Consider the following 11,580-nt stretch of genomic DNA (forward strand, 5'->3'; position numbering starts at 1 on the left):
GCCTCTCGACCTGTATCTGAAAACAATATATGTATGGAATGAGAACCGGGAGTTCTCAGTATGGTAAATGTGCCAGCGTACATAATGTATAAGGATTCGAGAAAGCCAGAGGTAATCTTAGAACTCCGACACTCGGATTTAAAACTTAGAGTTATAAATTAAACCAAAAATCAGGTAAACTATCTAAGGTACTCAGGTTCTAATCCAAATATAACCTCATACTTCAATCTCACTCTCCTCCAATCCTCCGAATCACCGGTGGAATAACCCTCGTCACACCTTATCTATAGGAGGGATCTCTCAGTTGCAGAGACAGACAATACAGACAAGAAAAACACAGATAAGATGTAATTACAGCAAATAGCTCAAATAACAATTAATAATAGTTAATCAATTAGGCAAACCAAAATAATGCACACTCAAACAAATCATACAAATGCACATGATGCATGCTTGTCCTACTGGTCGTGAGCTCACACGTCAGTTAAACTACCAGAATCCGACAGATCCGGTAGCTAACACTGATATTGTCTCTAGGTTGCGTATTGCTAGGAGGAACACAAATGAAGGAGAGTGTCTTTCCACATTCTCCAAGAGAAATTGCGAAGGAGAGTACCTTTCCACATCGAGGAGTGTTCTTTTCCATCTTGCAACGAGAGAAAAACGTCGGAGAATGACGGAGGAAAAATGTCGGTAAAGATTTTCACAAAATTATCGCGTTGCAAGTATAGTCTAAACCGACAATTAAACCTCAATCAATATTTAAATTGTTTGTCACTTAAGCAAACCCAATAAAATTAACCGAAGTATTTAAACCTCGGGTCGTCTCTCAAAGAATTGCAGGGAAGTGTACTTATAACTGGTTATGGAAAAGTATTTTTGCGGTTTTTGTGATAAGAGACAAGTAATGTAAATAACACGAAAATAGAATAACAACTAAGAAAAAATCCTAGCAAAGATTAAGAATTGGAATTCCTATCTTCATTATCATCATCAATGGTGACGGTAACTGCCTTTTGCTTTCACTTAGTCAACCTCTAACAATGAAGGAAAGTCAAATGAACAACATCAACTTAAGTTCACAAGTCCTAATCAAAGACTAGATTTAGTGAAGCCTAAGCCAACCAGCAAGTCTCAATTATAAGGTCCCACATCGGTTGGGGAGGGGAACGAAGCATGCCTTATAAGGATGTGGATACCTTTCCCTAACATGACGCGTGTTGACGAGTGAGTGTGGGGAGCTTCGGCTATCATCCCTATCGTCAAATGCAAAACCGTGAGGCCTTGTGTGCCAAAGCAGACAATATCGTGCTAGCGGGTGGTCTGGACTGTTACAGATGGTAAAGTCCCACATCGATTGGGAAGGGGAATGAAGCATGCCTTATAAGGGTGTGGATACCTCTCCCTAGCATGACGCATTTTGACGAGTGAGTGTGGGGGCTTCAGCTATCATCCCTATCGTCAAAGGAAAAACCGTGAGGCCTTGTGTGCCAAAGTAGACAATATCGTGCTAGCGGGTGGTCTGGGCTGTTACAGATGGTATCAGAGCTGGAGCCCGGATCGATGTGCCACCGAGGGCGCTGGGCTCCCTTAGGGGGATGAATTGTAAGGTCCCACATCGGTTGGGGAGGGAAACGAAGCATGCCTTATAAGGGTATAGATACCTCTCCCTAACATGACGCGTTTTGACAAGTGAGTGTGGGGGGTTTCGGCTATCATCCCTATCGTCAAAGGCAAAACCGTGAGGCCTTGTGTGCCATAGCGGACAATATCGTGCTAGCAGGTGGTCTGGGCTGTTACAGATGGTATCAGAGTTGGAGCCCGGATCGATGTGCCAGCGAGGGCGCTGGGCTCCCTTAGGGGGTGGATTGTAAGGTCCCACATTGGTTGGGGAGGGAAACGAAGAATGCCTTATAAGGGTGTGGATACCTCTACCTAGCATGACGCGTTTTGACGAGTGAGTGTGGGGGGCTTCGGCTATCATCCCTATCGCTAAAGGTAAAACCGTGAGGCCTTGTGTGCCAAAGCAGACAATATCGTGCTAACGGGTGGTCTGGGCTGTTACACGGCTCGCGGTGTTTAAGCCGGCTGGCCATATTTAAACCATACATGAAACTAGACAGTAAAAACAGATTATACAAGTTTTGTTCTCTCAAATTCAAGTCTCTAGGCAAAGAAAAATACAAAAGATGAGAGACATTTACAAAAGAGATCAAAAGACTTCAAAACAGATAGATATCTTCCGCTCCTGTCACCATCAAAGCAATTCACCGAGGTGGGTTACGACCTGCATCTGAAAAACACAACAAAAATATGGTATGAGAACCGGAGGTTCTCAGTATAGTAACAGTGCCCAGTGATGTAAGATATAAGACCCCGAGACGCCGAAGAAAATCCTAAGCTCCATATCCATCATAATATTTCATCTTAAAGCATACTAAAACCATAAAGCATATATACATAAGTCTTATCATGACTTGAAACCTTAATAGCATATAAAGAGAAATCTAACTTAGCGGATTACTAACTAAACTATTCACCGCTGTCCCACAGTCTTCGCCATCCAACCCTCCGTGCGATCCCATCGCCATTGCCTACCTAACCTCCTCAAAGTCCATACAAACACAGATAATACAAGCAAGTAAAACATAGGTAATATTCAAATATATAACAAGTAATTCAAGAAGTAAGTAAGCATATTATACATTTAGGCAAACACAAGTAATCAAAGCAAACAAGTACATAAGAGATGCATATGATGAATGTCTATCCTACTGGCTCGTGATATCACTTGTCGGTTCGTAAATGCCAACCCGACACATCCTCCCGGATGTAGCCTTTTCTGCCACGCCAAGGATATAGTGCCCTACACACTCATTTAGTAGGGAGTCTACTACGCTAGGGATATAGGCCCCGCACACTTCCTGCAGTAGAGAAGGGACCAACCACAACGAAGTCATGCAGCAGAACAATTTGCTATCCCGAGGATATAGGCCCCACACACTCTCAACATTCAACAAGTCATGCGACAGAAACGTCTGCCACGCCGGAGATATAGGCTCCGCACACTCTCAACAACAATCCAGATCATCATTTCTTTTCGTGTCCGTGACTCATCACAACCATTATCAATTCATGATTTTCATTCCTCGTTCTCATTCCACCAAGTCCATCCTCAGTACACCCAAAACCTAAGCCTCCATTTTCTAACTTTTTATCAATTACCAAGTTAAAATCGCGTAGGACCTTCTCTACGTTTTGATATCCAAAAATGAACCAAAAGTCTTAAATATGTGTCATAGAAGTTTACAAGCCTAATTCTCCATCTCTAGACTCAAAACGGAAGTATCCTATAGATTTGAACCCAGTTGAAATAGTTTAGTTGAATAAAATAAAAAGGAAAACCATTTCTCTTGTAAAAACTGATTTTAAGTTTGAAATCTCTGCACCAAGACAGCAAGCTACCCTATTCTTAGAAAATCCACCAAAAATCATATTTTCATTTGATGAATCTGAAATTTTCCAAAAATAAACTAGACTCATAGAGCTTTAAATCATTCAAAGTCTCAGAAAATCATTTTTCTGGAGAGAGTTATACTGATTACAAGTTTACTTTCAAAAACTAGTTTTGCTGTCAAAATAGCTAAGAGCTCTATTTTTAAAACGAGTACAACTCCTTCTACAAAATTTATAACTCCTTCTAAAAAGTTTATAATAATCCAAAATTTTGACACAAATAAGAAAATAGTCCAAGTCTCAATGTCCTTTTGGTTCCACTCAAAATTACGGTCAGGATTGGGAGATATAGGCTTGGAAAGTTGCTGGTTTGATTATGTAGCAGCAGAAAATCAGTTTTAAAGTAGCAAACTTCAAAAATTTATATCTCCTAATCCAACCGTTAAACTTTAACCAACTTTTCTAGGATTTTTCTGCACATCACAAATATTTGAGAAAAATTAATCCCATTCAATTGTGATGGTTAGATCGTTCCCAAAAAGCGTCTGAAGCTGCTGCCAGAAAATAGATTATGCAGAATTTTGCCAAACCTCAACTTTCAAAATATTTCAACCAAAATTAGACCAAAACCATACTAACTCCAATTTACCTCATAACTCACCCTTTGTGTCATAACCTACCATTCATACTAAATTTTTTCATTCACCCTTCAATATCCTCAACCTCAAATATCAAATATATAACACTATAATTATTCTTCCACCAACCACATTTATCAATTTCCATTATCAAATACATAACAATACATTCATTTTTCAAATCAACACATTAATCAAATTCCATTCCACCATTTCCAACAATCATCATAATCAATTTCAATTTCAATGCTTAATACCATACTATCAACATCAACATTTCAATTCATCAACAACCCAAATCATCAAATCATCATACATCATCATACAACAATTCCAACAACCAATTTAATTCAATCCTATCCTATGGGTCACTAGCCTAAGTGTCCAGAAATATTATATATTACATAGAGAAAACCAAAATCATACCTTGGCCGATTTCATATATAAACCAAAACTCAAAATTGAGCACCAAATGAGCTTCCAACCATAAGCAAGCCACCAATGTAACTCCAACAAGCACCAACAAGCTCCAAACTCACAATAATCAAACTATATATGCATAAACCATCACAAATCAACCTAGGGTTCTATTTAAATATAATATCACAAGGGTTTAATGTCTCTTACCTTTTCCAACAGATTTAATAGCCAAAATCTAATGCTAAGCAATGATTAGAGCAAACCTAAACATCCAAAATCACAAAAACTCGTTTAACCCAAAGCCCTAAAAATCCGAAATTTTGGAGAGAAGAACTGAGAGGATTTCGAACTTTCCATACCAGTTTCTTATATGGATTTTGTAAAGCTCTTCACAAGGAACGCGTAGCCGCTAACAGCACGTAAATCGGAGCACCGTAGCTCGAGATATCGCAAATTGAAGTGAGGAGTGAATAGTGTCAATGGGGGTTTTCTTCTTCTTCCCCCCTCTCTTCTCAATTATGTTGTGTGTGTGTGTTTAATGATAAATGGGTTCATTAATGAGCCCTTATATATGTTGGACTTGGGCCCAACTTGGGCTCGGTCCAACACGTTAGCATTTTTAGCCCGTTTGGTCCAACTTCGGGCCAAACCTTTAAGTTAACGCCCAGTTTTCCATTTCTAATATTTTTCTAAGGTTTTCAACTGTTTTCATTTTTCCTCGCACAGTACCGGGCAGACTTGAACCAGTTCAATCGGTTTAAATGTCGGTTTACGATTTTTCACTGTTTTTCGCAGAAAACACATTTTCTGACTCGGAAGGACCTACTGAACCCAAAAATCATATTTAAATCCCCAAATTCTCATCCTAACTTTTTGGGATCTAATTTGGGCATTTAAATGATTTTATTCATGAAAACTCCAATTCTTACATTCTCCCCTCCTTAAAAGATTTTCGCCCTCGAAAATCCGAATCACGCGATGTAATATATATATATATATATATATATATATATATATATATATATATATATATATATATGTATATACATATATATTCTCCACGAAGCATACTACTTTCAACGTTACCAACCCAACAAGTTGCCAAAGCATCTCGTTCACCATCATCCCACCGTGTCGATGTTCTCTCTCGCCTTCTGCTGCGTCACTCTGATTATCGTCACTAGGAATCCAAAAATTCTTTCTTTTAAACCAATTACCGATTTTGTGATACTTTTCAAAACCTTTAAAACAAGTTCCATATAAATGAGCTCATTGTCAAAACTTTTTCAAAGGAGTCAAAAATCATTTGTTTGTAAATCAATCATTTTAAAGCATGATTTTCCTAAATTCATTGAAACTCTTAAATCAAAACCCTTTCCATTTGAATCCCTTTTGATAAGTGAAATTACAAACCCAAAATCACAAGTTAACAAAATCATAGAACTCACTTTCCCTTTTAAACCATATCATTTGATCAAAATTTCCAACCCTTGTTTCAAAACCAAATCATTTAAACCAAAGCTCCAAATCAGATTTGAAAATCATTATTCTAAACCTTAAAACCGCAAAAATCATAGTTAAAAACCACAAAGGCGTTAGTCGGTACTTTTGTTGTCACTAGTGTTGAGCCACACCCATCACCCATACAGGAAACCATCAAGACTTCTAGTCATGCCTGGTGGTGCACGAAATCGTGATTGTTCATCCCTTGGTAACGGCGCTAAAAACTTAATACGCACGTTCATAATCTTAGTTCTTCTTCACAACTTCGCACAACTAACCAGCAAGTGCACTGGGTCGTCCAAGTAATAAACCTTACGTGAGTAAAGGTCGATCCCACGGAGATTGTCGGTATGAAGCAAGCTATGATCACCTTGTAAATCTCAGTCAGGCAGATTCAAATGGATATAGAATTTTGATAATTAAAATATAAATAAAATATAAAATAGGATAGAAATACTTATGTAATTCATTGGTGAGAATTTCAGATAAGTGTATGGAGATTCTTTGTTCCTTCTAAATCTCTGCTTTCCTATTGCCTTCATTCAATCCTTCTTACTCCTTTCCATGGCAAGCTGTATGTTGGGCATCACCATTGTCAATGGCTACTTCCCGTCCTCTCAGTGAAAATGGTCCAAATGCGCTGTCACCGCACGGCTAATCATCTGTTGGTTCTCGATCATGCTGGAATAGGATTCAGTAATCCTTTTGCGTCTGTCACTATGCCCAGCACTCACGAGTTTGAAGCTCGTCACAGCCATCCCTTCCCAGATCCTACTCGGAATACCACAGACAAGGTTTAGACTTTCCAGATCTTAAGAATGGCCGCCAATAATTCTAGCCTATACCACAAAGACTCTGATCGTAAATCAGGAGGCTAAGAGATACACATTCAAGCTTGTTTACATGTAGAATGGAAGTGGTTGTCAGGCACGCGTTCATGGGTGAGAATGGTGATGAGCGTCACATAATCATCACATTCATCATGTTCTTGTGTGTGAATGAATATCTTAGAGAAGAAATAGGCTTGAGTTGAATAGAAAAACAATAGTACTTTGCATAATTCATGAGGAACAGCAGAGCTCCACACCTTAATCTATGGTGTGTAGAAACTCTACCGTTGAAAATACATAAGTGATAATGGTCCAGGCATGGCCGAATGGCCAGCCCCCTAAACGTGATCCAAAGATCAAAAGATAATCCAAAGATGTTCAAAAGATGATGTAAATACAATAGTAAAAAGTTCTATTTATACTAAACTAGTTACTAGGGTTTACAGAAATGAGTAAATGATGCAGAAATCCACTTCCGGGTCCACTTGGTGTGTGCTTGGGCTGAGCATTGAAGCTTTCACGTGTAGAGGTCTTCCTTGGAGTTGAACACCAGTTTGTAACTTGTTTCTGGCGTTTAACTCTGCTTTGCAACTTGTTTCTGGCGTTTAACTCCAGAATAAGGCAGAAAGCTGGCGTTAAACGCCAGTTTGCGTCATCTAAACTTGGGCAAAGTATGAACTATTATATATTGCTGGAAAGCCCTGGATGTCTACTTTCCAACGCAATTGAGACCACGCCATTTGGATTTCTTTAGCTCCAGAAAATCCACTTTGAGTGCAGAGAGGTCAGAATCCAACAGCATCTGCAGTCCTTCTTCAGCCTCTGAATCAGATTTTTGCTCAAGTCCCTCAATTTCAGCCAGAAAATACCTGAAATCACAAAAAAATACACAAACTCATAGTAAAGTCTAGAAATTTGATTTTTATTTAAAAACTAATAAAAATATACTAAAAACTAATTAAATCATACTAAAAACTATGTAAAAATAATGCCAAAAAGCGTATAAATTATCCGCTCATCACAACACCAAACTTAAATTGTTGCTTGTCCCCAAGCAACTGAAAATTAAATAGGATAAAAAGAAGAGAATATACTATAAATTCCAAAATATCAATGAAACTTAGCTCCAATCAGATGAGCGGGACTAGTAGCTTTTTGCCTCTTGAATAGTTTTGGCATCTCACTTTATCCATTGAAGTTCAGAATGATTGGCATCTATAGGAACTTAGAATTTAGATAGTGTTATTGATTATCCTAGTTCAGTATATTGATTCTTGAACACAGCTACTTTATGAGTCTTGGCCGTGGCCCTAAGCACTTTGTTTTCCAGTATTACCACCGGATACATAAATGCCACAGACACATAACTGGGTGAACCTTTTTAGATTGTGACTCAGCTTTGCTAAAGTCCCCAATTAGAGGTGTCCAAGGTTCTTAAGCACACTCTTTTTTTATTTGCTTTGGACCTTGACTTTAACCACTCAGTCTCAATCTTTTGGCTTGACACCTTCACGTCACAAGCACATGGTTAGGGACAGCTTGGTTTAGCTGCTTAGGCCAGAATTTTATTCCTTTGGGCCCTCCTATCCACTGATGCTCAAAGCCTTGGATCCTTTTTACCCTTGTCTTTTGGTTTTAAGGGCTATTGGCTTTTTTCTCTTGCCTTTTGGTTTAAAGAGCTTTTGGCTTTTTCTGCTTGCTTTTTCTTTCTCTTTCTCTTTTTTTCGCCAATTTTCTTTTCTTTTTTTTTCGCAAGCCTTGTTCTTCACTGCTTTTTCTTGCTTCAAGAATCAATTTTATAATTTTTCAGATTATCAATAACATTTCTCCTTTTCATCATTCTTTCAAGAGCCAACATATTTAACATTCATAAACAACAATATCAAAAGACATATGCACTGTTCAAGCATTCATTCAGAAAAGAAAAAGTATTGTCACCACATCAATATAATTAAACTAATTTCAAGGATGAATTCAAAATCATGTACTTCTTGTTCTTTTGTGATTAAAACATTTTTCATTTAAGAAAGGTGATGGATTCATAGGACATTCATAGCTTTAAGACATAGACACGTAAATACTAATGATCATGTAATAAGACACAAACATAAATAAGGCACAAGAAACGAAAAACAGAAGAATAAGAACAAGGAGATTAAGGAACGGGTCCACCTTAGTGAGGGTGGCGTCTTCCTCTTCTTAAAGAACTAATGGTGCTCTTGAGCTCCTTTATGTCTCTTCCTTGTCTTTGTTGCTCCTCCCTCATAGCTCTTTGATCTTCTCTAATCTCATGGAGAATGATGGAGTGCTCTTGGTGTTCTATCCTTAGTTGTCCCATGTTGGAACTTAATTCTCCTAGGGAGGTGTTGATTTGCTCCCAATAGTTTTGTGGAGGAAAGTGCATCCCTTGAGGCATCTCAGGGATTTCATGGTGAGGAATTTCCTCATGCTCTTGTTGAGGTCCATGATCTCTTGTTTGCTCCATCCTTTTCTTAGTGATGGGCTTGTCCTCATCAATGAGGATATCTCCCTCTATGTCAATTCCAGCCGAATTACAGAGGTGGCAAATGAGGTGAGGAAAGGCTAACCTTGCCAAAGTGGATGACTTGTCAGCCACCTTGTAGAGTTCTTGAGGTATAATCTCATGAACTTCCACTTCCTCCCCAATCATGATACTATGGATCATGATGGTCCGGTCTACAGTAACTTCAGACCGGTTGCTAGTAGGAATAATTGTGTGTTGAATGAACTCCAACCATCCTCTAGCTACAGGCTTAAGGTCCGGTCTTCTTAATTGAACCGGCTTGCCTCTTGAGTCAACTTTCCATTGAGCTCCTTCAACACATATGTCCATGAGGACTTGGTCCAACCTTTGATCAAATTTGACCCTTCTAGTGTAGGGGCGTGCGTTTTTTTGCATCATTGGCAAGTTAAACTCCAGCCTTACATTTTTCGGACTGAAATCTAAGTATTTCTCCTGAACTATTGTGAGCCAATTCTTTGGATTTGGGTTCATACTTTGATCATGGTTCCTAGTGATCCATGCATTTTCATGGAACTCTTGAACCATTAAGATCCCGATTTGTTGAATAGGATTAGAGAGAACTTCCCATCCTCTTCTTCTAATCTCTTGTCGGATCTCCGGATATTCGCTCTTTTTGAGCTTAAAAGGGACCTCAGGGATCACCTTTTTCTTGGCCACAACTTCATAGAAGTGGTCTTGATGGACCTTTGAGATGAATCTCTCCATCTCCCATGACTCAGAGGTGGAAGCAATTGCCTTCCCTTTCCTCTTTCTTGAGGTTTCTCTGGCCTTAGGTGCCATTGATGGTTATGGAAAAACAAAAAGTAATACTTTTACCACACCAAACTAAAAGGTTTGCTCGTCCTCGAGAAAAAGAAGAAAGAAAGTAATAGAAGAAGAAGAAAATGGAGGAGATAGAGGGAGAAAGTGTATTCGACCAAGGGGGAGAAGTGGTGGTTGTAATGTGTGAAAATGGAGTAGTGTTGAGGGGTTTATATAGGGGTGGGGTGGAGGGTAGGTTTCGGCCATTAGGGTTGGGTTTTGGAGGGAAAAGAATTTGAATTTTGGAGGTAGGTGGGGTTTATGGGGAAGAGTGGATGGATGTGAGTGGTTAAGGGTATTTAGGGAAGAGGTATGGAGGTGATTGGTGAAGGGTATTTGGGGAAGAGAGTTATGAAAAGATGTGAAGAGGAGAGAAGAAGAGGTGGGGTAGGTGGGGATCTTGTGGGGTCCACAGATCCAGAGGGGTCAAGGACTTAACATCCCTACTCCAATTAGGCGTGCAAAACGCCCTTAGAATGCATGTCTGGCGTTAAACGCCAGTCTGGTGCTTGTTTCTGGCGTTTAACGCCAGCTTGATGCTTCTTTCTGGCGTTAAACATCAGTTTGATGCTTCTTACTGGCGTTTAAACGCCAGTAAGTTCTTCCTCCAGGGTGAGCTATTTTTAATGCTATTTTTCATTCTGTTTTTGATTTTTCAGTTGTTTTTGTGACTTCACATGATCATCAACCTAAAGAAAACATAAAATAGCAATGGAAAATAAATAATATAATTAAATAACATTGGGTTGCCTCCCAACAAGCGCTTCTTTAATGTCAATAGCTTGACAGTGAGCTCTCATGGAGCCTTACAGATGTTCAGAGCATTGTTGGGACCTCCCAACACCAAACTTAGAGTTTGAATGTGGGGGTTCAACACCAAACTTAGAGTTTGGTTGTGGCCTCCCAACACTAAACTTAGAGTTTGACTGTGGGGGCTTTGGTTGACTCTGTAGTGAGAGAAGCTTTTCATGCTTCCTCTCCATGGTTACAGAAGGAGATCCTTGAGTTTTAAACATAAGGTTTTCCTCATTTAGTTGAAGGACCAACTCTCCTCTGTCCACATCAATCACAGCTTTTGCTGTGGCTAGGAAGGATCTTCCAAGGATGATGGATTCATCCTCATCTTTCCCATTGTCTAGGATTATGAAATCAGCAGGGATGTAAAGGCCTTCAACCTTTACTAACAAGTCCTCTACTAATCCATAAGCCTGTTTCATTGATTTGTCTGTCATCTCTAGTGAGATTCTTGCAGCTTGTACCTCAAAGATTCCCAGTTTCTCCATTACAGAGAGTGGCATGAGGTTTATCCCTGACCCAAGGTCACACAGAGCCTTCTCAAAGGTCATGGTGCCTATGGTACAAGGTATGAAGAACTTTCCGGGATCCG

Source organism: Arachis hypogaea, chromosome 19 (genome assembly GCF_003086295.3).
Source record: "Arachis hypogaea cultivar Tifrunner chromosome 19, arahy.Tifrunner.gnm2.J5K5, whole genome shotgun sequence".
In the NCBI taxonomy this organism is placed as follows: Eukaryota; Viridiplantae; Streptophyta; class Magnoliopsida; order Fabales; family Fabaceae; genus Arachis; species Arachis hypogaea.